This window comes from Pongo pygmaeus, chromosome X (genome assembly GCF_028885625.2).
Source record: "Pongo pygmaeus isolate AG05252 chromosome X, NHGRI_mPonPyg2-v2.0_pri, whole genome shotgun sequence".
Lineage (NCBI taxonomy): Eukaryota > Metazoa > Chordata > Mammalia > Primates > Hominidae > Pongo > Pongo pygmaeus.
The window spans coordinates 118177655-118205338 of NC_072396.2; the positions used below are offsets into that span (position 1 = coordinate 118177655).

At 36.9% G+C, this 27684-nt stretch overlaps 1 long non-coding RNA gene and 2 other non-coding genes across 3 annotated transcripts in view; 1 reads left to right on the forward strand and 2 right to left on the reverse strand.

The window, feature by feature from the left end:
- The window catches only part of LOC134739066 (uncharacterized), a 387779-nt gene that overhangs the window by 326225 nt on the left and 33870 nt on the right, over nt 1–27684 (reverse strand). The window lies entirely within an intron of this gene.
- On the reverse strand, nt 7988–8201 carry LOC129025617 (small nucleolar RNA U3). The gene has a single exon (XR_008497346.1). It is a non-coding gene; the product is annotated as a small nucleolar RNA U3 (small nucleolar RNA).
- On the forward strand, nt 16769–16934 carry LOC129025599 (U1 spliceosomal RNA). The gene has a single exon (XR_008497339.1). It is a non-coding gene; the product is annotated as a U1 spliceosomal RNA (small nuclear RNA).

The following is a 27684-nucleotide window of genomic DNA, read 5'->3' on the forward strand; positions in this document are numbered from 1 at the left end:
CTCTACCTTTCTTTTTAAGCCATTTCTATGTGTTGCAGATGAGTGAAAACAATTTGGATAATACAGCAAATGCCAAGTTATGTTTTGTTTTGTTTTGTTTTGTTTTTGTAAATATTGTAGCATCTGGTGGTAAAAGATATGTGAAAACTGTATGTTCTCTCTCTCCCAAATCTTGGCTATTAGATAGTAGTTACAACAAAATAAAGTATCAAGTTAAATTACATACAATGCACAAATGTTCATTAGAAAGGAAGCAAAAAAAAAAAAAAAAAAACCTATATAATCTGTTCTATAGCTCTGGGAGATCCCACTTTCTGACCTAAACCCAAAGACTAGTACTTTACATGAAAAGCACATTTTCAAGAAGGTACAATGTAGGAGTATTGGTAGGACTAGGGTGCTCTACAGTCAGACTGGGCAGCAGAAGACTGAGAAATTTAGGTACATAAGACCAACATGGCTCTAGACCCCTAGCTTTTGCTGAACTCTAAAACCTCCTTCATGCGGGAGCAAGTCGGTCTTATACATCACTTCTAACAATTGCCTACCTTAAACACCATTCATTTCAACAACAAAAATTTATTTCTTATGTTCCTGAAGACAAGTAGACCCTGTGGTGTAGCTTTTGTTAAAGATGATCAATGTTTTTTTTTTATTTCTTTTCTTTTTTTTTTTGAGACGGAGTATCGCTCTGTCACCCAGGCTGGAGTGCAGTGGTGCGATCTCTCCTCACTGCAAGCTCCGTCTCCCGGGTTCACGCCATTCTCCTGCCTCAGCCTCCCGAGTAGCTGGGACTACAGGCGCCCGCCACCACGCACGGACAATTTTTTTCTATTTTTAGTAGAGACGGGATTTCACCGTGTTAGCCAGGATGGTCTTGATCTCCTGACCTCGTGATCCGCCCACCTCGGCCTCCCAAAGTGCTGGGATTACAGGCGTGAGCCACTGTGCCCGGCCGTTTTTTTTTTTTTTTTTTAAGAGACAAGGTCTTACTCTCTCAACCCAGGCTAGAATGTAGTGGCGAGATCATAGCTCACTATAACCTCAAACTCCTGGGCGCAAGCGATCTTCCCACCTTTGCTGGAAGTGGCATTTTCAACCTATTCAACCTTACATTTAAATATGAGAAGAGATCCTTCTTGCCATGGTGTCAATCAGTGACCCAGACTTTCTAGCTCTACTTTGTGCAAACTCATTTAGATGGCATTCAAAGGACTGAGAGAGTTTTGTAGTACTTACTTGGTATGCCATAGCTACTACAATCCTTATTTTGCTTATTTCATAGCTTAAGGTACTGAAAGCAATTATTCGACAGTATTATTATTATTAATTGATATTGATATTCTCTAGAATATTGTTTTTAATTGCAGAAATGAAAAACACTGCAAATATCCAATAATGGAAGTGTTAAGATAAATGCATAAGGTAGAATATTATACACCCATTAAATAACATGCTTTTATTTATTTTTAAGTTATTTTTATTTACTTATTTACTTTTTAGATACAGTATCTCACTTTGTCACCCAGGCTGGAGTGCAGTCATGTGGTCGTAGATCACTGTAGCCTTGAACTCCTGGGCTCAAGCGAACCTCCTGCCTCAGCCTCCTGAGCAGCTGAGACACAGGCACACACCACCATTCCCAGCTAAGTTTTTAAAATTTTTTGACAGAGACAGAGTCTCACTATGTTGCCCAGGCTGGTCTCGAACTCCTAGCCTAAAGCCATTCTCTTGCCTTAGCCTTCCAAAAGCACCGGGATTACAGGCATGAGCCACCTTGCCCAGCCACATGATCAATGTTAAGTAATCAATCTTTAAGGTGATAATTCCTGATTATGGTATTCCATGTGTTGTTCGACCATCACTGGAATGATGATTGCAATGAAAAGACTTCTAACACTATTTAATTGCCCGTGTAACATACAACATACCCACTTTCATAATTTTTAGCTATAAAAACATCCAACTACTTATAGTTTCTTCATTGACTCATCTACAAATGTTTAATTGGTACTTTTTATATGTCAGTCACTGTTCTACATCCTGCAAATGCAGCAATAAATGTGGCAGACAAAGCCTGTGTTCTCATGGTGTTTACATTCCTAAGGGGACACAGCATATATATACATCTAGTGCTGATAAGCTGTATACACCAAGAGTCAGATTTCTTTTGATTGCAAGTAATAGAATCCCAAGCAAATTAATTTAGCACAAAAAAAAAAAGATTTTTAATAGAAGGATAAAGAAAACCAAAAGGTGAGCTGCAAGAACAAGAAGAGTTTAGAAGATTCAGAAACTGGAACTAAAGATGTAGTTGCCCTAAGGACTCATTCTCTCTACATCTTCCATCTCTTTTTTCAGTTGTTCTTTACACATTGACTTCATTCTTTCCTATAGTAAATGGTCTCTTTCCAGTTGGAAGGTAAAATGGCCACAGTGGTTCTCAACCAAAGGTAATTTTGACTCCCGGAAAACATTTGAACATGTCTGGAGACATTTTCAGTTGTCATAACTGGGAAGATGCTACTGGCATCTAATGGATAGAGACGGAATGCTGCTAAATATCCTACAATGTTTGGGACAACCGCCTGCAACAAAGAATTATCTTGACTTGAATATTAAGAGTTCCAATGTTGAGAAACCTTGCTCTAGGGGTGATTCAAATCTTATATCATTCCAGTGTAAGAATCCCATGATAATCACTAGTGTATAACAAATATGACAGTAGCATATATAACACAACAATAATACCAACAATATTTAATAAGTATTTACTATGTGACAGGAAATATTATAAGTCCTTCCACGTATTAACACATTCGTCCTCACAATAGTACTATGATGTAGGTATTATTGAGATCTCCCTGTTTTACAAATAAGAAAACTAAGGTACAGAAAAGTTTAATAGCTTATCTAAGCTTACACAGCTATTAAGTAGTGGAAATTATATTTGAACCCAGGAAGTTTAACTCCAGAGTATATGGTCCTAAACTTTGCGACACTGTTTTTCAATTGCTACTTTAGTATAATAAAACCCTAGGAAAAGAATCTGATTGATCTGGCTTGGGTCATATGCCATCCCTTGGATGAACTGCTCCAGCCAGGAGAATGCTATGTAATGATTGGCTTAGTCTGGGTCATATACCCACCCCTATAGTTAACTGGGCTGTGTAATATGCTTAACAGTTCTACCACATAGTTGGAGTGAGGAAAACATATACTGCTAAAACAAGAAAGAGGGCTGGGGCAGCGGCTCATGCCTGTAATCCCAGCACTTTAGGAGGCCGAAGTGGGTGGATCACCTGAGCTCAGGAGTTTGAGACCAGCCTGGGCAACATGGCAAAACCCAGTCTCTACAAAAAAATACAAAAATTAGCTGGGTGCAGTGGCCTGCGCCTATAGTTCCAGCTACTCAGGAGGCTGAGGCAGGAGGATTGCTTAAACCCAGGAGGCAGAGGTTGCAGTGAGCCTGGATCATGTGATTGCACTCCAGCCTGGGTGACAGAGTGAGATCCTGCCTCAAAAAAACATTTTAAACGACAAAGAAAACAAAAAAGAAACAAGGGGTATAGGACAGACAACAACGATTGAACTACCTTTGCCATAATGCTATTTCTCACTTCTGCTCATCTGCTCATACTGTTCTCATTGTTTAGCATGCTCTGCCTAACATTCTCCCACAAGTACACACCTCAGCTTGAGGAACAATATAAGGTAAAACCTCTACTCGGAAATCTTCCATTATCACCCCTTTCAAGTTGAGTTATATCCTCTTTTCTCCTATGCCCATAATATCCTGCACGTATCTCTTTCATGGTATTGCCCATATAGCACACATCTCTATCTCCCTCACTATACTGTGATTGCCTTTAAAATCATCAATGTGTTGTATTCATCTTTCTATCCCACACGCCTAACTCTGCGTCCACACATATAGTAGGAATCCAATAAATGTTAGTTGACAGAATGGCAGATTTATAAGTTTCTTGGGAAAAGTCAAAAGCAAGAGTCCTAGGATTAATTGAGTTTCTGTGGTAAGATAGTAAGAAAAAATTCCCAGGTGATGTGGTCTGTCTGCTAGTAATTTAGATCTTTCAATTGAACAGCCTGCCAAAAACAATGCTTGTATAGTGACTGTATTGTGGAGTAAAGAGAAGTGAGAATTCCACATTTTTTTGGTAAAATTATGAATCACAGAAGAATAGAGCTGGAAGGGTGCTTAGAGATTATTTAGTCCAGGGCTTGTCATTTAATATATAAGAACTCTAAAGCCAAAATATTTTATAATAAAGTGCACAGAGTAATGACAATCAACTAAAAATTGATTGAAGACTTCACTATAAGACCTGAAAGTTGTAAAACCCATAGAAGAAAACATAAGGGAAAAGCTTTATGACATCAGTATATCCAGTGATTTCATGGAAATGACATCAAAAGCTCAGGCAACAAAAGTAAAAATGGACAAGTGGGCTACATCAAACTAAAAAAGCTTCTGCACAGTGAAGGAAACAGAGTAAGAAGACAACCTATGGAAAGAGAGAAATAAGTGCAAACCATACATCTGATAAGGGGCTAATCTCCAAAATATACGAAACTGCTATGACTTGATAGCAACAACAACAACAACAGAAAACCCACAAAACCCTAATAACTTGATTTTAAAATGGGCTAAGGACTAGAATGGACATTTCTTTGAAGAAGACATATGAAGAGTCAACAGGTATATGAAGAGATATTCAGTGTCACTAATCATCAGGGAAATGCAATCACAACGACAATAAGATATCACTCACACTTACTGACTATCCCTTACCAAAATGCTTGAGGCCAGAAGTGTTTCACATTTCAGATGTTTTCAGATTTTGGAATATTTACATATACATAATGATATATGTTGGATATGCAATGTAAGTCTAAACAGAAAATTCACTTATGTTTCATTTACACCTTATACACTTTATACCATAGCCTGAAGGTAATTTTATACAATATTTTAAATAGTTTTGTGCATAAAATGAAGTTTTGACTGTAACCTACCATATAAAGTCAGGTGTGGAATTTTCCATTCATGGTATCATGTCAGTGCTCAAAAAGATTCAGATTTTGGAGCATTTCAGATTTCAGATATTTGGATTAGGGATACTCAATCTGTATTTTTTTTTTTTAAGGGCAGTAAGTGTTGGCTGGCTGTGGAGAAATTGGAACCCTTATGTACTGTTGGCAGGAATACAAAATGGTGCAGCCATTGTGAAAATCAATATGGAGATTCCTCAAAAAATTAGAAATAGAATTACCATATGATCCAGCAACCCCACTTCTGGGTATTTATCCAAAAAATTTGAATCAAAACCTTAAAGAGATATTAGCACTCCAATATTCATTGTAGCACTATTTGCAAAAGCCAAAATAAATGAAAATCTAAATGCCCATTTACAAATGAATGGAATTTTATATATATATATATACAATGGAATATTATTCAGCCTTAAAAAAGAAAGAAATTCTACCATATGTGACAATATGAATGAACCTGGAAAACACTATGCTAAGCAAAATAGACCAGTCACAGAAGGGAAAATACTGCATGATTTCATTTACATGAGATATCAAAAATAGTCAAACTAATGGAAACAAAGAATAGAATTGTGGTTTCCAGGGTCTAGGAAGAGAAGGAAAAAGGGAATTGCTGATGGGTATAAAATTTACTATGCAAAATAAATAAGTTCTAGAGAGCCACTGTAAAACACTGTGACTACAGATGACCATACTGTATTATATAGCTTAAAATCTGAGAAAACGGTAAATCTCACACTAGGTGGTCTTAAAAAAAATTAAATTTGAAAATTAAAAATTGAAAGGAAAGAATGATCAAAGAGGTCAAACTTTTAAAGTTAATTCATTAGAGACATCTATGTTATTTGAATATTCTCTTTTATGAAATATCTATTAAACATTCTAACCATTAATTGGATTGCCTTTTCCTTAGTGTTTTGTGAAAATGATGTATATATTCTGTATATGAGTCATTAGAAAATATATGAATTAAAAAATTAAAAATACACTAGATGTATTTACATTGAGTTGTATGTAAAATTCTTATTCCCTTCCATAAAAATACTTTTTTAAAATTTGTTTTAATGAGATTTCATAATTTTGGTACTAATCTATTAATTTTTTAAATTCTAAACTTACTTGGATAAATACTTATTGCTTGGGAATATATCACTGCTTTCAGTGCTAACATAGACATGAATGTTGCTGACGAGTGAGAAATAATCTATAGGTATCTAATGAAGATTATTATTATTGATTTATTTTGAGATGGAGTTTTGCTCTTGTTGCCCAGGCTGGAGTGCAATGGTGCAATCTCGGCTCACTGCAGCCTCCATCTCCCGAGTTCAAGTGATTCTCCTGCCTCAGCCTTTCAAGTAGCTGGGACTGCAGGCATGCACCACCATGCCTCGTTAACTTTTTTGTATTTAGTAGAGACAGGGTTTCTCCATCTTGGTCAGGCTGGTCTCGAACTCCTGACCTCAGATGATCCGCCCGCCTCGGCCTCCCAAAGTGCTGGGATTACAGGCATGAGCCACCGCGCCCAGCCTGATGAAGATTACTTTATGTAGCAAATATTTGGTCATGGTATATAAAGTCATATCAATCTTGTGTAACGGAAACTCACCTGATTTTGTTATTTTGTATCTAGTAATAAGGCAAAAAGTTACCATTGAGATGAAATTTCAGATATGATTCTAAAAGTGGTCAGTGAACACTGCTTCCAGATCAGATAAATCAGAAATAGCCCCAGTTGCATGTTTTTGAGGCCTCTGTTTATTTCCCATCTAAACCATTTTCATTTATACTGCCAAAAGATTGCAAATACTCATGGATGACCCAAGCAGTTGAGCAATAGAAGCATCAGCACAAGGGCACATGATGTTTCCGTTTGCCATTTTACCCCTTGTGCATTTGCAATTCTCATTCTCACAAGGGAGCTCCCCAATCTGGATCTTCCATCCCATGAGCCACTTCATACTCTTAATCTTGTTGTTTTCTCATGTTTCTGTAAGGATTTACCCATCCCATGCCTCCATGTTCCAGGAATATCATCTAATTTGATGAAGAATCTCAGGGACCATGCTAGGGACAGAGGGGCTTTAAACGTGATCTATAGGAATGCCAATCTATTAAATTGTTCAGAGAAAAATAAAATCTGCGGTTAAATAAAATTAGGAAATGTATACTCTGTCGCTCTCTTGGAAATTCAAAATGTACATTAGCATACTTAAAGGTGCTACGAAGTCCAACAGTTAAGAATATGGTTTCCCTTTGTTTAACACCACATTTCCCACACTTATTTGAACCTTATTTTCAAGGCACTTGGAGCACTAATCTTAGAGAACACGTTTTCTATTTGTTTGTTTGAGACGGAGTTTCATTCTTGTTGCCCATGCTGGAGTGCGCTGGTGGGATCTTGGCTCACTGCAACCTCTGCCTCCCCGGTTCAAGCTATTCTCCTGCCTCAGCCTCCCAAGTAGCTGGGATTACAGGTGCCCGCCACCATGCCCAGCTAATTTTTTGTATTTTTAGTAGAGACGGGGTTTTGCCAAGTTGGCCAGGTTGGTCTCGAACTCCCGACCTCAGGTGATCCACCTGCCTCGGCCTCCCAATGTGCTGGGATTACAGGAGTGAGCCACCGCGCTGGCCGAGAACACACTTTCTATATTAGAATACACACTATATCAGAAAATGTTAATGACGTCGTATGTCACTCCTTTTTTATAGCATGTTTGCATTTTACAGAGACTTTAGAGATAACGTTTTAACTCAGAGAGCATCACATTTTCACAAGGAAGAGCAATTCTTTTTTTTATTTCTCTTTCTTTGTTATCCCTTTGTTATTCTATCCACAAATTTTTTCTCTTTCTTTCTTCCTTCCTTCCTTTCCTTCCTTCCTTCCTTCCTTTCTTTTTCTTTCTTTCTAACGGGAACCACATAGACTGCCTCCTCTCCCTCTTACTCTCTGGGAAGAGGAAAATAATCATCAATGGCAAATAGCAGTTATAGCAAGGCAACACCAACAGCTGGCTTCACATTTAGGAGAGAATGATGTGCTTCTTTCCTCATGTTTCCTGGTGTTCCAAATGTTCAGAGAAACTTCTCCAGTAGTGAACTATAGAAATGAACCTTGAAAATATAGTCTTCACAATTTCTTATATGATTATTATTGTACCTGGATCACTTTCCTTTAGCCTAAACTCCATCCTTTAGAATTTCCTTTAGTGAGGGTCTACTGGTTATCTGAAAATGTCACTATTTCAAACTAATCATCAGAAAATGGGCATATTTCAATGAGTATGGAATTCTAGGTTGGCAGTTATTTCCATTCAGTTCTTTGAAAACTATGATCCTACTGTCTTCTGACTTCCATTGTAGCTCTTGAGAAGTAAACTATTATTTTAACTGTGACTGTTTATAAAATCTCTTTGCCTTTGATGTTCTGCAGTTTCAATGCGATTTGTCCTAGTGTAGATTTATTTTTATATATAATTTGTGTACCATACTTAGGTGTCACTGCATTCAAGAATCTGTAGATTAGTATTTTTTAGTCATTTCTGGAGAGTACAGAGCCATGTAAAACGTATTCTTTATCTCCCTGATCCTTAGAAATCACCTGAGAATGTTGTGTATCTAAAAGTGTGTGTGTGGGGGGGGGTGGGGGGGGGTGGTTACTAGTGGCTAAAGAGAATTGGTCCTTTGGTTCTCCCAGAAAGTTATGGAGTAGAGCTTCTCCAATAATAAGTAGAGCTTAATAATAAGTAGAGCTTCTAAATAAACAGCCTACCACAGAAGAGGATAGGCAGTTAATGCCACTCCTGAATTATTCAGTTCAGAATTTCCATGTTAAAGCCAAAAGTACTCTCGTCGTAAGAACTGTCCTGCTGTAGATGTAGAAGAGTCTGGTACTTGTTTGTAAGGGGAGTGTTCTCACACTCACAAAATTCTTGATAGGAAGTTGCCAATTCTACTTATGCTGAGAGCTTATCAGGAAGCTGGAATTGAGTAGTAATTAGCTTTTAGATTCTCTCAGAAACTTTCATCAAGCTCTACTGCAATTCATCCAGTTTCTGAATTTCTTAATGTTATTTGGTGGTACTAAGCTTTTTTAGGTTAAAGCAAAAGAAACCTGAAAAATAAGCTAACCTTTTGGGGATTATAGTTGCTCTCACCTTCATGCCCTGCTTAGATATGGATCACCTTTTCTGGGCAGATAGCTCTAGGTGACAGAGTAATCAGTTAGAGTGCTATCCAAACTGAGCCTTTAAGACTGTTTTCAGAGGCACTAATTGGATGCCTTCCAGAAAGTTACGGCCCACTAGAGAGATCATCACTGAATATAGTAGTACCTAAAAGTCAAAGAAGTGAAAAAGTGACCCCTGAAAATCTAAATGTTAGAAAGAATTTCCAGTAAATAGCTGTAGGGTGGAATGGGACTTTGTGAGGGGAGAATAAAATTACATTATTGGAGTATGCCAGTCACATCTCCTTTGAAACAGATGGTTCCATGGTAAAAAGAAAAATCATATGAAGAAAATATTAACTGTAAGCAAAGACTGCATTTTAATACTTTCTATTAGGTAATCAGAATTGTCATTTATTCAACATACTTTGATATACTTTTTAAATACATGTCAGGCACTGTTCACTCTCTGAAATTATTTGTAATAGGGCCCTGAAAGATATTTGCACTGAGGGTGAGGTATATTTCACTACTGTAATGGCTCAATTTAACTAATAAAGAGAACAGATTAGAATAAATATTAAGAAATCATCAAATAAAAATCTAAAAATATTTCCTAGAATAGAAGGCTGTCAATCCATTGATTGAAAGGACCTATTAATTGTCTAGTACAACAACAAAAGAAAGTTAAAAAAAAAAAAAAAACCCACACCCAGGCAAATGATTATAAAATTTAGGATTCTGGAGACAAAAGTTTCCAAAGAGAAAAATAGATAGGTTACATGAACATGCAAAGAATAAAGAATTAGAATAGCTTCTGACTTCTCAATAACAACACTAGAAGCTAGATGGCAATCCTCAAGATTCTGAGACTAATGATTTCAATCTAAAATGCCATATGCAATCCAATTATCAATTGAGATATATTTTTACACACTAAAAACTTCAAGTATTTTATCTCTCATATAGCCTTTCCTAGGAAGCTTCTGGAGAACATACTCTACCTAAACTAGAAAAAAACAATAAAGTAGTATATAAAAAGCAATTGATTCAATGTGAGAAAGAAAGAGAAAGAGAGATAAAGAGAAAAAGGGAATTCCATTAATGATGACCAACTGAAGTTCTACGATGTCTGTGTTAGTCCATTTTTGCATTGCTATAAAGAAATACCTGAGACTGAGTAATTCATAAAGAAGTTTAATTGGCTCATGGTTCTGCAGACTATATAGGAAGCATAGCAGCATCTGCTTCTGCGGAGGCCTCAGGAAGCTTCCAATCATGGCAGAAGGTGAAGGGGGAGCAGGTGTTTCACATGGCAGGAGCCAAAGCAAGAGAGAGGGAGAGTTGTTTGGGGGAGGTGCTACACACTTTTAAACAACATCTCTCATGGGAACTCACTCACTATGGTGAGAACAGCACCAATACATGAAGGATCTGCCCTCATGACCCAAACACCTCCCACCAGGCCTTACCTTCGACGTTGGGAATTACAATTCAACATGAGATTTGGGCAGGGACAAATACCCAAACTATATCAGCAGTTACTCAGCAGAGCTAAAGTACAAGTCCAGACTAGACTACAAGATGAAAGGCTCCAGAAAAACACTTAACCTGCAGATTACTAAACTGGTTTAAAAATGTTGGAGATGATGAAAGACTTAGGCATAGATTTTTTTTTAATAGACAAAAAATAACAATTATTAAGTCAGAGGAACAAAATGCTATATGTGAAAGAAACTGTAACCAGGAGTGCTGCTATGGTCTGAATGTGTATGTCTCCCCCAAAATTTATGTGTTGTGTGGCGCTCTTATGAATGGGATTAGCGCTCTAATAGGGGCTGAAGAGACCATAGCCCTGGTCTTCCATCCATGTGAGGACAGAGCTAGAAGATGTCATCTAGGAGCCAGAAAGCAGGCTTTCTCCATACACCCAATCTTCCAGATCCTTGATCTTGGGCTTCCCAGCCTTCAGAACTGTGAGAAATAAATTTACTTTATTGATAAGCCATCAAATCTACGGTATTTTGTTATAGCAGCCCAAGCAGACTAAGACAATTGTTATGGTTTTTCTTTCAGTTACCATTTTAGCAAAAACAAGAACTCATTCATCCAGAGTTGGCAATGCCCTTTGACCATGAAGTTAATAGAGTGACCAAAAAATTAACTGTCCAAACTTGGAAGCTTTCAAGAGTGAAAAGTAGGTGCTATTACTAGTTCAGGTGGAACAGCAGGCATAATTTAGATCTATTGTAGGCAAGCTGAGACATACAGCTATCCTAGCTGCTGTGAAACTACCACTGTCCACCTGGTGGCAGTTTACCTTTAATTGAAGTCAAAGAATTCAGGAGAAAATAAACTTCTGATCTTGGAAGCTCCCTCCTAAAACAGGATTTTTAAAATCACAGTCTACTTCTGAAGTGGGAGTCGGATGCTTTATTTTTAGGCATTTGGGGATACATAGCTTACTATATAAAAACAAGTAAAGAAAGTAATTCTGATTTATGAAAAACAATTTGAAAATTACATTCTAGGAATAGACATTTTAAAAATGTATAATCATTATTTCATAAATTACTGATGTTAGCAAACATGGATTCTAACAGTGTTTCCCAATAAGGCTTGAAATGTGTAAATCCTCTTAAGGCTCATCTTAGAGCTCCAACAACTTGATTTCATTAACCAATGTGTAACTATTATCTTCCTGCATTTTTGACAGTCCTTTTCCAGTCTTTAGTTAGGCTTATTCATTAATTACATTAATTATATAGAGGACCTCCTCCAACCCCAATATATACTCAAAATCCCTATCATTACGTGCTATATTTTAAAAATATATAACTGAACCATAATCAGAGGGGACAAAATTCAAATATTCTATACCTTGAAAACCTGACAAAACTCTGTAACAAGTCTTCAATATTGAGGGCTATAGGTGTTTTTCTTTTTCTTTTTCCAAGCAGCATTGTGAATATATTCGTAAGGATTCGAATTGTGATTTCTTGCTAAGGAATCAAGACATTGCTGTTGTTCTTCTCATTTGAAGATTTTTCCATCAAGTGTAACATGAACAGAGAATGGACTACTACCCTAATCTTCACATTTCCACTTGATAAGTTCACATGTGACCATTCTGATGTGTTTTATAGTATATCATCAGTAAAGAAGGTTCACAGCTTCAAAAGCTTTCAAGGTTTTTTAATGTCTGTTAGTTACGAGTGAATTTGCCCAAATGAATAAACATAACTATTAAACCACATACATAGCACCACTAATAAAAAAGACTCGGGCCGGGCGCGGTGGCTCACGTCTGTAATCCCAGCACTTTGGGAGGCCGAGGCAGGTGGATCATGATGTAAGGAGTTCAAGACCAGCCTGGCCAAGATGGTGAAACCCCGTCTCTACTAAGAAATACAAAAAGATTAGCCAGGCGTGGTGGGTGCCTGTAATCCCAGCTACTTAGGAGACTGAGGCAGAGAACTGCTTACACCCGGGAGGTGAAGGATGCAGTGAGCCGAGATCACGCCAGTGCACTACAGCCTGGGCAACAGAGCGAGACTCCGTCTCAAACAATAATAATAATAATAAAAATAAATAAATAAGACTTGTCCAACTTAAGTAGACAGCCACATTATTAGAAAATTATTTTCCTCACAAAAAGCTTTTTTTTTTAGTTTGAAACCTATTAGTCTTCTACTTCTTACTTTTAAAACTTTTTTTTTAAATTTTATTATTATTACACTTTAAGTTTTAGGGTACATGTGCACAATGTGCAGGTTAGTTACATATGTATACATGTGCCATGCCGGTGTGCTGCACCCACTAACTCGTCATTTAGCATTAGGTATCTCTCCTAATGCTATCCCTCACCCCTCCTCCCACCCCACAACAGTCCCCAGAGTGTGATATTCCCCTTCCTGTGTCCATGTGTTCTCATTGTTCAATTCCCACCAATGAGTGAGAACATGCGGTGTTTGGGTTTTTGTCCTTGCGATAGTTTACTGAGAATGATGATTTCCAATTTCATCCATGTCCCTACAAAGGACATGAACTCATCATTTTTTATGGCTGCATAGGATTCCATGGTGTATATGTGCCACATTTTCTTAATCCAGTCTATCACTGATGGACATTTGGGTTGGTTCCAAGTCTTTGCTATTGTGAATAGTGCCGCAATAAACATACGTGTGCATGTGTCTTTATAGCAGCATGATTTATAGTCCTTTGGGTACATACCCAGTAATGGGATGGCTGGGTCAAATGGTATTTCTAGTTCTAGATCCCTGAGGAATCGCCACACTGTCTTCCACAATGGTTGAACTAGTTTACAGTCCCACCAACAGTGTAAAAGTGTTCCTATTTCTCCACATCCTCTCCAGCACTTGTTGTTTCCTGACTTTTTAATGAATGCCATTCTAACTGGTGTGAGATGGTATCTCATTGTGGTTTTCATTTGCATTTCTCTGATGGCCAGTGATGGTGAGCATTTTTTCACGTGTTTTTTGGCTGCATAAATGTCTTCTTTTGAGAAGTGTCTGTTCACGTCCTTTGCCTACTTTTTGATGGGGTTGTTTGTTTTTTTCTTGTAAATTTGAGTTCGTTGTAGATTCTGGATATTAGCCCTTTGTCAGATGAATAGGTTGCGAAAATTTTCTCCCATTTTGTAGGTTGCCTGTTCACTCTGATGGTAGTTTCTTTTGCTGTGCAGAAGCTCTTTAGTTTAATTAGATCCCATTTGTCAATTTTGTCTTTTGTTGCCATTGCTTTTGGTGTTTTAGACATGAAGTCCTTGCCCATGCCTATGTCCTGAATGGTAATGCCTAGGTTTTCTTCTAGGGTTTTTATGGTTTTAGGTCTAACGTTTAAGTCTTTAATCCATCTTGAATTAATTTTTGTATAAGGTGTAAGGAAGGGATCCAGTTTCAGCTTTCTACATATGGCTAGCCAGTTTTCCCAGCACCATTTATTAAATAGGGAATCCTTTCCCCATTGCTTCTTTTTCTCAGGTTTGTCAAAGATCAGATAGTTGTAGATATGCGGTGTTATTTCGGAGGGCTCTGTTCTGTTCCATTGATTTATATCTCTGTTTTGGTACCAGTACCACGCTGTTTTGGTTACTGTAGCCTTATAGTATAGTTTGAAGTTAGGTAGTGTGATACCTCCAGCTTTGTTCTTTTGGCTTAGGATTGACTTGGTGATGCGGGCTCTTTTTTGGTTCCATATGAACTTTAAAGTAGTTTTTTCCAATTCTGTGAAGAAAGTCATTGGTAGCTTGATGGGGATGGCATTGAATCTACAAATTGCCTTGGGCAGTATGGCCATTTTCACGATATTGATTCTTCCTACCCATGAGCATCCTCTTTTTGTATCCTCTTTTATTTCCTTGAGCAGTGGTTTGTAGTTCTCCTTGAAGAGGTCCTTCACATCCCTTGTAAGTTGGATTCCTAGGTATTTCATTCTCTTTGAAGCAATTGTGAATGGGAGTTCACTCATGATTTGGCTCTCTGTTTATCTGTTATTGGTGTATAAGAATGCTTGTGATTTTTGTACATTGATTTTGTATCCTCAGACTTTGCTGAAGTTGCTTATCAGCTTAAGGAGATTTTGGGCTGAGACGATGGGTTTTCTAGATATACAATCATGTCATCTGCAAACAGGGACAATTTGACTTCCTCTTTTCCTAACTGAATACCGTTTATTTCCTTCTCCTATCTAATTGCCCTGGCCAGAACTTCCAACACTATGTTGAATAGGAGTGGTGAGAGAGGGCGTCCCTGTCTTGTGCCAGTTTTCAAAGGGAATGCTTCCGGTTTTTGCCCATTCAGTATAATATTGGCTGTGGGCTTCTCATAGATACCTCTTATTATTTTGAGACATGTCCCATCGATACCTAATTTATTGAGAGTTTTTAGCATGAAGGGTTGTTGAATTTTGTCAAAGGCCTTTTCTGCATCTATTGAGATAATCATGTGGTTTTTGTCTTTGGTTCTGTTTATATGCTGGATTACATTTATTGATCTGTGTATACATTCAAAAGCTAGCAGAAGGCAAGAAATAACTAAAATCAGAGCAGAACCGAAGGAAATAGAGACACAAAAAACCCTTCAAAAAATTAATGAATCCAGGAGCTGGTTTTTTGAAAGGATCAACAAAATTGATAGACCACTAACAAGACTAATAAAGAAGAAAAGAGAGAAGAATCAAATAGACGCAATAAAAAATGATAAAGGGGATATCACCACCGATCCCACAGAAATACAAACTACCATCGGAGAATACTAAAAACACCTCTATGCAAATAAACTAGAAAATCTAGAAGAAATGGATAAATTCCTCGACACATACACCCTCCCAAGACTAAACCAGGAAGAAGTTGAATCTCTGAATAGACTAATAACAGGCTCTGAAATTGTGGCAATAATCAATAGCTTACCAACCAAAAAGAGTCCAGAACCAGATGGATTCACAGCCAGATTCTACCAGAGGTACAAGGAGAAACTGGTACCATTCCTTCTAAAACTATTCCAATCAATAGAAAAAGAGGGAATCCTCCCTAACTCATTTTATGAGGCCAGCATCATCCTGATACCAAAGCCGGGCAGAGACACAACCAAAAAAGAGAATTTCAGACCAATATCCTTGATGAACATTGATGCAAAAATCCTCAATAAAATACTGGCAAACTGAATCCAGCAGCACATCAAAAAGCTTATCCATCATGATCAAGTGGGCTTCGTCCCTGGGATGCAAGGCTGGTTCAAAACATCTATTTTTTATTTTACTTTTCATTATTTTTATGAAATGAACGTTAACCTGTTTTTGGACTCTTACTTTTTAGAAGAGTATGCTATGACTTGAGCTTTTTAGTAATATTGTCATCTACGGAAACCTATGAACATTGCTTTAATTGGTGGTTATAAAATTAAGGCAATTTCTAACATTTCTCCATACTCCTGAGTAATTCTGGGAATTGTCCTTCCAAAGAAATCTTTGTATTTCTAGACTGAGATGACAGAAAAAGTATATGGGTAATTCTACAAACTTTTCCTTTGCATGTACATATCTAGCCAAGCATACCAACCTAAATCATTAAGCCATCAGCATCTTGGAGAAGGATGGACAAGCTTGAAGGGAAGCTATTCAGCAGTAGAGAGTAACAATAAAATAAGTTGTTTCAACCAAAATTCAAATAGATATGGAGGTTATATTTTGAAATGAGTTGGTTTTCACAACTGAAGTGTGAGTTTGTGTTTGTGCATGTGCTGTGACTCTTTGATGTGTGGTGGAAGATTTCTGGGAGCTAATTTTAGTTCCTGAGTTCTAATTCTAGTTGAGTCTGAGATCACCACAGGTAGTGTCGCTATTTTGAGCAATTGTACAATTTCTTTACATTATCCCCAAAAGGCCTATGCTCACATAGGTACACAGGAGTGCTAATCAATATACTGAGTAGGTAAAAACCCTGTTTTTGTCTTTTGTAAGTTTAAACTGTTTTCTGTCCCCTAAAGAGAAACCCTTAAGTAAAAATGATGAATTCTTCTATGTCAGGGGTAGTGCCATGATCATGAAGGTGGTTCCCCCAGCGCCAAGGCTCATCTATTCCATTCCAGATGTGCTGACCCCTTGAGATTTCACCAAATGTGGGAAACTTGATTGCATAATTTATGGTGGTGGTGAACTGTGTTCGCTCTTTCTCCAGTTCAAAAAACAAAACAAAACAAAACAAAACAAATGGCCTTTTATTTCCTAGTGACCGAACTCTTTTAACATTTGATTAATGTCTATTTCAAAAATGCCTATATTCAACCTCAGTTCAACGTTATAAAACTGGGATTATACAGACAAAGCCTAAATCATATAAACAGAAAATCAGCTAGAGGTGTCTATCCATTTGGGTACTTGAACATGTCAAAAGCAACTTGAAATTTTAGCTAACTTTTGTAAACCTATCAGGCTTACACACCAATTAGTATCCAAGGAGACATAAAACTGTGAAGGTTTACAAGGTGCTCTTTCCAAAAAGAAAAGCCCTTTCAAGGACACTTGAAGGGAATTCCTTCCCTGAACAATGGCCATTCTGCCTTGGCAAGGGAATTTGTCAGGTGCCTGAGTTGTAGTAACAGCATAGGATCAAGAAGCAGGCAGCTCTTCTAAAGGCTCTGCAGAACAGCCCCCTGTAACAATCAATCAGCAATCAACCAATTGGCCTTCCTAGGGCTCCTATCCTTTTTCAGGATCTAATAGTTTAAAAATGAGTAGAAATTTGGAAGTCAGAAATTGAATAGTTTTTATAATAACTCAAAGGTCAGCCTTGGCAAGGTTACTTAGAACTAACCCATCCATTTTCTCACTGGCACATTTCATAAAAACAAACAAATAAATTTGAATGGTACATTCCCATTAAAGGTAACTTTGCTTCAAGACCCTTTTCCAGAACACACATCATTCAGTGATTAGTCACACAGTAGTGTTACCAATTAAAAAAAAAAAATTGGAGGCGAGATTATATTAAGGTCCTAAATCTCGCATGATTACAGTGACCTATACACTGCTACATAATTCTTTTAATTAATTTTTTAAAACAGTAAAAACTTGAATATGTGTTACACAATTAATATGGTATCTCTCTGGTGTTTTTAAATAACAAATCTGGATAGGTTAATCAAAGCTGAACTTTGCTGGAGCTCTAAACATGAGTTTATTTTGATTTTTAGGTAGCTCAGCATTGGATTTTAGATAAGATTTCCAGAATCAATCAGAAACATCCTGCTGGGTCATTCTTCCAAATTAGGCTTACTGGAGTGCACACCATGGTCAGATTTCAGAAAACTGACTCAACAATCACAAAACTCCTGAAATCTTTTGGGAGCCTCTGCAATTTTTTGTCTATAATAGGGGCTTAATAATCATTTTGTGTATTTCTTTTCTACTTTTGAAAATGTGGTATTTGTTGGTCAGTGGTTGAATGCCAAGAAATTATGTTCAGCCAAAGTGGCCAATGGAATAGAGGTTTAGAATTTAAGTTTTTCTACTCTGCATACATGTTTTTAATCTGCTAAGCAAACCTTAATTTTGGTGCACACATTTATTTCTCAGAGATGGACACTAATCATATAGTGCCTTTTAACAGTGTTAGTTTAGTCTATACGCAAAATCAAAACCAGCAGCCCCTTGAGGAATTTTGTTACTGAAATGCCAAGAGTTCTGTCTGAGTCTTGCTGCTTGCTGCAAAGAAAACCAGTCACTGAGACAATGAGTATTGCCAAGGAAGAGGCCCTTAATTGGGTGGGCAGCTGAGGTGATGGGAGATCAGTCTCAAATCCATCTCCCTGACTGACTAAAATCATGAATTTATACAGCAGTGAAGAAATGTAACTACATGCAGGAAAGCAGGAATTAGGGAGGGGTGAGGAAGAGGAGTTGGTCAACAGGAAACAGGTGGTCAGGGGGCAATCATGATGGGTTAGGGGTCTGGCATCTCATTGTCCAGATGTGGTGATTCGGTGAATTTCAGTTCTTTGATACTATCTGGGAGGCCTGATGGTTGGTTTCCTGAGAAAGGAACTCAGATAAGACAAATGTAACTTTCTCAAGTTTTAAGAATGCGAGGACAATGTCTATGTTTATTCAAAAGAAACCATAAACGTCAGTTCTATGGGACAATTGGGCCAGTTTCAATTTTAGTCCAAATTCAAGTTACTCAAGGTAAAACAAATAATCTGGCAAATAAATAGCTGCTTTGAGAATCAATCATTTGGTTGATTTTTTTTTCTTTTTGTCTTGCCACCTACACAGATACGTTTAGATGGTATGGTGTAAATGCAGCTTTGGGGGAGACAAGAGGCATAGGTAAAACAGTGTTAAAAATACAAGCCTATGAAAACCTTAAAGTTCAGAAAAAGAATTATGATGAAGCAGTACTAAAATTGTCATTAATAAAGAAGGAAAATTAACGTTCATTAACAACTAGTTTCCAGGTACCTTGCTATGCTTTATTAATTTTTTAAAAATTTCCTCTTTACATTAATCCTATTAAGTTGATATCATTATGACATATTACAGATGTGGAAATTGAGGCTTAGAGATCCTAAATAACTTGACTATTGCTAGTAAGGGGTGAATCCAAGATTGAAGTCCAGATAGTCAGACTCTAGAAACTCCTCCCTTTTTTAGACAGCATCCACAATGGTTAAGAGCTGTAGCTCTAGAGCCAGACTGCCTGGGTTCAAATCCCCTAGTTTCAACTGTTTCATTTACTAGTTGTGTGACCATAAGTAAGTGTGTTAATTCTCTGTGCCTCAATTTCCATACCTGTAAAATGAAATAATAATAATGCTTATCGCATAGGGTTGTTAAAAAGAATTAATGAGTTAAATGAGTAAATATGTAAAACGTTTAAAATAATCCTTGACACAAAGAAAGTACTAAATAAATGACAGCTATTGTTAGTATTTTTACTATGTCATACAATTGACTGCCGTCAATAATGAGAGGCTGTTTGTATTTTAAACAGAGTAACTCATTAGAAAAAAATACTGCCTACAAGAGTTTACAAATCAATGGCACCAAAAAAGTCAAACTAAAATCTCCTTGCCAATTTCATGTAACAGTACTTTTCCCTGAGCATTTTTAAATATTGGAGTTTATCGGAATATCTAGCATATTATTTCCCTACCTTTTACAAGCCATGCCCCTTTGATAGATATTTAAACATTTTAAATTGCCTTTAATGTTATTTGTAATTTCAAGATAAATTAAACATAAAGACTGAAAACAAATAAATATTGAAAAAAGTGGCTTTATTTTCTAACTGCAAACACTTTCCACGTATTCTTCCAACATTTCAGAAACACTGATTTAGCAAACAGGACAACGTGTGCTGAGTGAACTTAGGCAAGTTATATAGTCTCAGTCACCTGCTGTAAAACATGATAAACACACAGGTTTTACCTCCTCACCAGATGTGCTGGGAATCAAATGAAACAATAGATATCAAGACCCTTTCTATTCCAGAAAGCCTGATCCAAAGAAGAGATGATTATTGTGGCTGGCAGCAAACTTGTCATCTTGTTGTTAGCAGCTCATTCATCTTTTGATATGGATGTATTTCATTGTTCTCAAAGTCAAAGAAATACAAACCTTTTCTAGTCATTGCTAGTAAGTAATATTTCAATTTTAGAAAGGACAACTCTATGAAGAAAAACAACCATCGATCATTAATGAATGTTAATTTTCATTTTCTGAATGCTTTCAGATCCAGGTCCACTCAAGAAATTTATAATTTCATGATATGACTGTTTTTAAGCATATTCAGTACAGATACAGTCCTTTTAGTCCTTAAAATTCATGATATTGTGAGAAAAATATACTGTGAATTGTTGCATTTAATCTAAAGTGATATACACATCTTAGTGCACTTTTATGGTAATAACTAGAATGAATTAGAGACTCATTCAGAATGAATATATTCCTGGTCACTCATTGCAAAAAGATTGGTTAATATACCACATTCATTACTTATGCAATCTCCTCTTATTGCTATATTTGCATGCAAACGACTTAGTTTTTCCTTCAATTTAAATGAATTCTCTATTACAAATAAAGATCCAAACGTAAAACCATAAAATAAAGTTTGTGGGCTGCTTTTATTAAAAGTGGTCCTAAAAAATTAGGAGAAAGCCACTGGCAGATTAGTCTCATTTTTATATTCTCATTGAAATTTTAGCAAGTTTTAGGCAAAATAGGCATTATTTCGTCTCATCTAGACTTGTTTTTTCTCAATAGTGATAATTGCTAGAAATAGAAATCATAAGGTCAGACTTAATTTTAGGGGAATGGGGTCAGGGTGGGTGAGTTAGGAGGGAAACAAAATAAAAGGAAGGGGTACAATGAAAATAAGTTGGGTGAGGAAGGCAAGGAAGGAGTTCTGCAAAAGTCTGTAGTTGCACAAATGTAGAAAAGTGGGATGTAAAGTCACACACACACACACCAAAAATAACTTGAACTTCATTCTTGTGAGTTTACTCCTCCTTCTTACCACCATTCCAAGTCCTTACCACACACACATTTCAGAGCACGTCTGTCCCTTTAATGCTAGCTGTCATTCAGTTTAAAGCATAGATCAAATTTTGATTGACAGCGAAATGACTGCATTGCATCATTTTTATATAGAGTAATTTTAATGCTTTGCCAGAATGAAAGCAGGTTGAAATTCTCATGTCTGTCTTTGTCGTGTTTCCCAATACAGTACTAGTTTTAATTGCTTCAATTGATGTTTATCTGTCATTACAAATTCCAATAAACTATGAGAATACCATAGAAATAATCTCAAAAGCAAAAGAACAAACACAAAAATCATGCCAGAGATTTTTTTTATTTTTTAACTATCTCTAGAAAAGATGAATGATAAACAAATTAATATTTTAAAGAGGATTATAGGAAGAACGCCCAAATCACTGATTCAAGCTCTTCTAAAACCACTTTAGCAACTTCCATTTACTGGTAAATACTTAAGGCATAGTAGACCTTCGAGAAATCTCAGATATAATCTATTCTAATCCATTCATTTTATAGATGAGAACACTGAAAACACTTCTAGTGGCAGATCTGGGAGCAGGGCGTATGTGTCATGTCACCAGTCCATTGGGTATTTCCACTCTTCCTTCCTTCTTTTTGGTGTGTGTGTGTGTGTGTGTGACTTACATCCCACTCTACATTTGTGCCACTACAAACTTTTCCAGAACTCCTTCCTTGCCTTCCTTATCCAACTTATTTTCACTGTACCCCTTCCTTTTGTTTCCCTCCCAACTCACCCACCCTGACCCCATTCCCCTAAAATTAAGTCTGACCTTATGATTTCTATTTCTAGCAATTATCACTATTGAGAAAAAACAAGTCTAGATGAGATAAAATAATATATAATAATAATATAGCTTAATCACAAACTTATTTTTACTAAAGCAGGCCCGCCGATTGCCAATAATTGGTTATCTCTTTTTAAAAACTGCATCTTACTACGCTGCTTAAACGCAACCCAGCTACATTTCTTTTCAAAATTATGCGATTTAGACTTTTCACTATATCAGAATTGCCTTCTTCCAAATTATTCTTAGTTACTGAAGTTTTAGCTGTAGTTGCATCTTAAAGCTTTGCTATTTTTCAAAGCAGAAATTTAGGACATAATGGTAAAGTTTTGTTTATATTTGCTGTCCTGGTATTTTTATCATCCCAAGATAGTTCATAAAGTCCATACCATGGATATAAAGAAAAAGGAAATTTAGCTAAGAAAAATGATTTGTAGGCCGGGTGTGGTGGCTCACGCCTGTAATCCCAGCACTTTGGGAGGCCGAGGCGGGTGGATCATCTGAGGTCAGGAGTTCGAGACCAGCCTGACCAACATGGAAAAACCCTGTCTCTACTAAAAATACAGAATTAGTCAGGCATGGTGTAGCATGCCTGTAATCCCAGCTACTCAGGAAGGCTGAGGCAGGAGAATTGCTTGAACCTGGGAGGTGGAGATTGCGGTGAGTTGAGATCACACCATTGCACTCTAGCCTGGGCAACAAGAGCGAAACTCCGTCTCAAAAAAAAAAAAGAAAAGAAAGAAAAATGATTTGTTGAAAAGTGTACTTGAAGACTTTTTAGATTGTGAAATCATTTTATAACCATTATCTGATTTATGGCACATGATTTTTAAAAAATTAGCCACCCTCCAAAGCACATTCATTCCTGGCCAACTCAAAATGTCAAAATAAATACACATGTAGAAAATCTTATTCACAAAAATGGAAAACTTCTCTGAATATTTGTTGGAGTCTTCTGTTTTTTGTTTTTTTTTTTTTTCTTTCTTTTTTAAAGCTTGGGATTACTTATATTCTAGTCAATGCATATGCTGGTCATCTCAGCCCTCATTTCAGTATCTCATGACATAGACATATAGCGTCCTCATGCCTGTTTTTCACTGTCTGACATGGAACATGCTCTTGTTCTCCTTTTCCCATCAAAGTGAATCATGTATGTGTTCCATTCTTTAGACACCTATTAGATGATTAACTGGCAGATCTGTAGATTAGTTTTTTGCATATACTGTATTTCATCTATTTTAAGATTACATTGTTTTCCTACATGCTGATGTCCTGAAATAGGGCTGCATCCTGAAATTCTATGGCATCTTTTCATCAATTAAGTGTGACTTGTTTGTCATTTTCTACACAGTGAGATTTGTTCATCGCTGTTTATATGATCATCACAGCAATGTGTTATATGCTTTCTAGGTACTATATTATATGCATTGAGTTTAAAATGTCTCCAGAGAAACTATAATGTGATTCCTCATTGAAACAAAAGTTGTTATACATACAGGACGGTGCAGAAAAAGAGCAGGTACATGAATTTGATGTTAGTGATTGTGGTAAACAGCATAATATCCCTCTTCCCTCAAAGATGTCCACATAGCCATCCTGGGAACCTGTGAATATGTTACCTTACCTGGGGAAGGAGAATTAAAATTGCTAATCAGATGGCTTTAAAATAGGGAGCCATCTGGATTGTTTGGGTGGGTCCAATGCAATCACATCACCAGAGTCTTTAAAAGTGGAAGAGGGAAGCAGGGGAGGAGTCAGAGTCGTGGGAGATGTGACTACAAAAGAGAGAATCAGAGAGATGGCAGTGTGAACACATGGCCTGACATTGCTGGTTTTGAATGGAACCCGCTGGTTCCATTGCCGGTTTCCCGCTGGTTCTATTGCCGGTTTTGAATGAGCCAAGGCATGCGGACAGTCTCTAGAAGCCGGAAAAGGCAGGGAAACGGATTCTCTCATAGAGCCTCGCGAAGGAATGCGGCTCTGCTGACAACTTCATTTTAGCCCTTTGGGATGCATTTAGGACTTCTGACTTCCATAACTATAAGACAGTAAAGTTTGTGTTGTTTCTGGGCACTGATTTGGTAGTAATTTGTTACAGCAGCAATAGAACGGTAATACAATTGTATTAGTGATTAGTGGAGAAAAGACTCTAATTCCTAATTTTCTTGCAAAGAATAAACCAAATATTTTATAAAAACTAAAAAGTAAAAGATACCTACATGTACTTGAACCTGCATTATATACCATTAAATTCTTGCAGATGTATGTAGAAAACGATTATTTACCATACAACTAGTAGTGCAACTCAAGGCAGAAGACAGAAGAAATCACCAAGTCTTTGGGATCTGATAAAAGAAATCTCAAAGCAACAACAGACTGGTGGACCAATTCAAATAACACATAGAACTATCATTAAGGCATTGAGTCATAGTATAATTCAAAATATTTGTTCTTTCTTGGGGATACAGAAAATAATGGTGTGTCTTACAATTGATGTCACCTTTCATTCAATGAAATATGTTAATATTAATTAGTGTTTATGTCATAAGAGTAATTAAAGTTCATTGTGTAAATTCTGGACAGAAATATATAAATAAGAAAAGTGAAATCTTCCATAATTCCCCAGTATCAGTCAGGATAGTCCAATTTGTGTTATTACAACAAGCAACCCCCAAATCTCAATTGCTGAAGCAACAAAGACTTATGGCTTGCTCATGCTACCTGTCCACTGTGGCAAGGAGAGCCTCTACTCATAATACCATTCAGATACTGAGGTTAATGGGGCACCCACTAAGTTGAACATTATTGTTAGTCCTGTAAAAGGGCAGATGCATTTTAGGGGTCTAACAATACCAACTAAATGCTACATCCCAGAAGTAACATATTATTTCTGCTAACAACTCATTGACCAGAAATAGTTCAATGGCTCCACCCAATCAGACGTAGGCCAGGAAATGTAGTTCTATCATGTGCTGGGAAAACTAAAAAACTTAACAAACAACAATTAATGACTATAGCATTGAACACTCAAAGGTAACCACAATTAGTATTGAGAAACTAATGCATTTTCTCCCAATTTTAAAGTGCTTATTTATGTATTTATGAAATTGGCATTCAACTGCATATATAATTTTATTTTACTTAACGTTGCACAGTAATATTTTTCAATGTAATCGAATATTTAAAAAAAAAAAAAAAACACGTTTGTCCAGGCACAGTAGCTCACGTCTGTAATCCCAGCGCTTTAGGAGGCTGAGGCAGGACAATTACTTGAGGTCAGGAATTCAAGACCAGCCTGGGGAACACAGTGAGACCTCATCTCTACTAAAAAATTTAAAAAATTAGCCAGGCATGGTGGTGCTTGCCTATAGTCCTAGCTACTTGAGGGTGAGGCGAGAGTATTAGTTGAGCCCAGGAGTACAAGGCTGCAGTGAACTACGATCACACCACTGCACTCCAGCCTGGGTGACAAAACAAGAGCCTACATCTAATAAATAAATAAATAAATAAATAAATAAATAAATATTAAATGTAAATAAATAAGTAAATAACATGTTTAATGGGTGTATAATATTCTAACTTACATATTTATCTTAACATTTCTATTCTTGGTTATTTGCAATGGTTTTTATTTCTACAATTGTAAACAATACTCTGAAGAATATAAATATAAATTAATAATAAAGCCAGGTGCGGTGGCTCACACCTGTAATCCCAGCACTTTGAGAGGCCGAGGTGGGTGGATCACGAGGTCAGGAGTTCAAGACCAGCCTGATCAACACGGTGAAACCCCGTCTCTACTAAAAATACAAAAATTAGCCAGGCGTGGTAGCACATGCCTGTAATCCCAGCTACTCAGGAGGCTGAGGCAGAATTGCTTGAACTCAGGAGGCGGAGGTTGCAGTGAGCCAAGATCGCGCCACTGCACTCCAGCCTGGCGACAGAGCAAGACTCCGTCTCAAAAAAATAAAAAAATTAATAATACTACTACTATCAAATACTAGCTTTTAGTACCTTCAGCTATAAAATAAGCAAAATGAAGATTTTAGTATCTACAGAATAGTTACTAAAGTAAGTACTAAAGTATTCTCTTAGTCCTTTGGATGCCCTCTAAATGAATTCACACAAAGTAGAACTAGAATGTCTGGATCACTGATAGACAGCTTGACAAGGATGTTTTCTTATATTTAAATGTAAGGTTGAATAGGCTGAGAATGCCACTGCTGGCAAAGGTGGAGTCATAGGAACCAGATTTACCCTCCTCTCTAAAAAAAACTTATATACAAATTGAAAAAAAAAATGAAATAAGGGTCTCAAGACACTGGATATCAGGCAATCAAGGACAGTAATCCCTGAAAGACCGTAAGCAAACAAAATTAGCATATTATTTCCCCAGGTGACTGTCTCAGAGAGTTTGTTGGCTGTGTTGCAGGTAGGGGGAACCCCAGCTGAGTTCCCTGTGTCAAGGAGCTGAGAGTCTGAAGAACCCAAGATAACCAAAATACACAGGGCAGACTACCGGAGAAGAGAGAATGTCCATGGAGTTCTAATAAATGCCAGGAACATGAGAAGTTTGAAATCACATGCAAACACATGACTACTATAGATACCCATGAGTACCCAAAGAAGCCGAGCCTGTATAAGCCAACCTTCGAGGATGCCTTCTTCACATGAAGAGAGAACTCCAGAGTATTCAGAGTAGTGATTGGATAACAGGATCATATGTGTGAGGAAATGATCTGAGACAGAGAAAAGAATCATCAGAGAAGAGTATAGGGAATAGTACCTAGCACTCACACGGGACCAGAAATAATGCCTTTTTCCACAAGTTACAATGGAAAGCCTCATAGTTCGTGGGGCATTGGGTAGAGGACTCAGAAGGGCCTTGACTCATTAGTGGCGAATAAGCAGTGCTAAACTTATCACAGTTTTGATTCTGCCTAATGTTTCTTAAAAGCAAAGCCTGAAAGGATCAAACCATTCCTAAGCAATTCGATTTACTGTGTCCCAGAACAAAACTCAAAAATATTTATAGGAATATATATAAATCTATATCTATCTATCTATTGCATCAATAAGGTAAAATTCACAAATTTCTATGCATAGAAAGAAATAAGAAAGTGCAACTAATAATGAGGAGAAAAATTAAACAATTGAAATTAACCTAGATGATAGCAGATAAGGACATTAAATAAGTTATTATAATTGTATTAAACATGTGCATAAAGGTAAGCAGAGACATAAGATAGTTAAACAAATTCATATAAAATATCTCCGAATGAAAACCACAATTTATGTGATAAAAAAAAATTCCCTGCTAGGAATTAATGGCAGACTATGTATTGAAGATAAAAAGATTAATGAACTTGAAGACGTAGCAATAAAAACTTCCCAAAGTGAAGCAAAGCAATAAAAAAGAATCCAGAGAAAGAGAAGAACAGATCATTAGTGAGCTCTGAAATAACTTCAAGGAACCTAATATATATGCAATTCATGCCCCTAGAGGAGAGGACAGAAAAGATATTTCAAGAAATAATGGCCAAAAAAAATTCCAAATTTGATGAAAACTGGAAACCCAGAGATCTA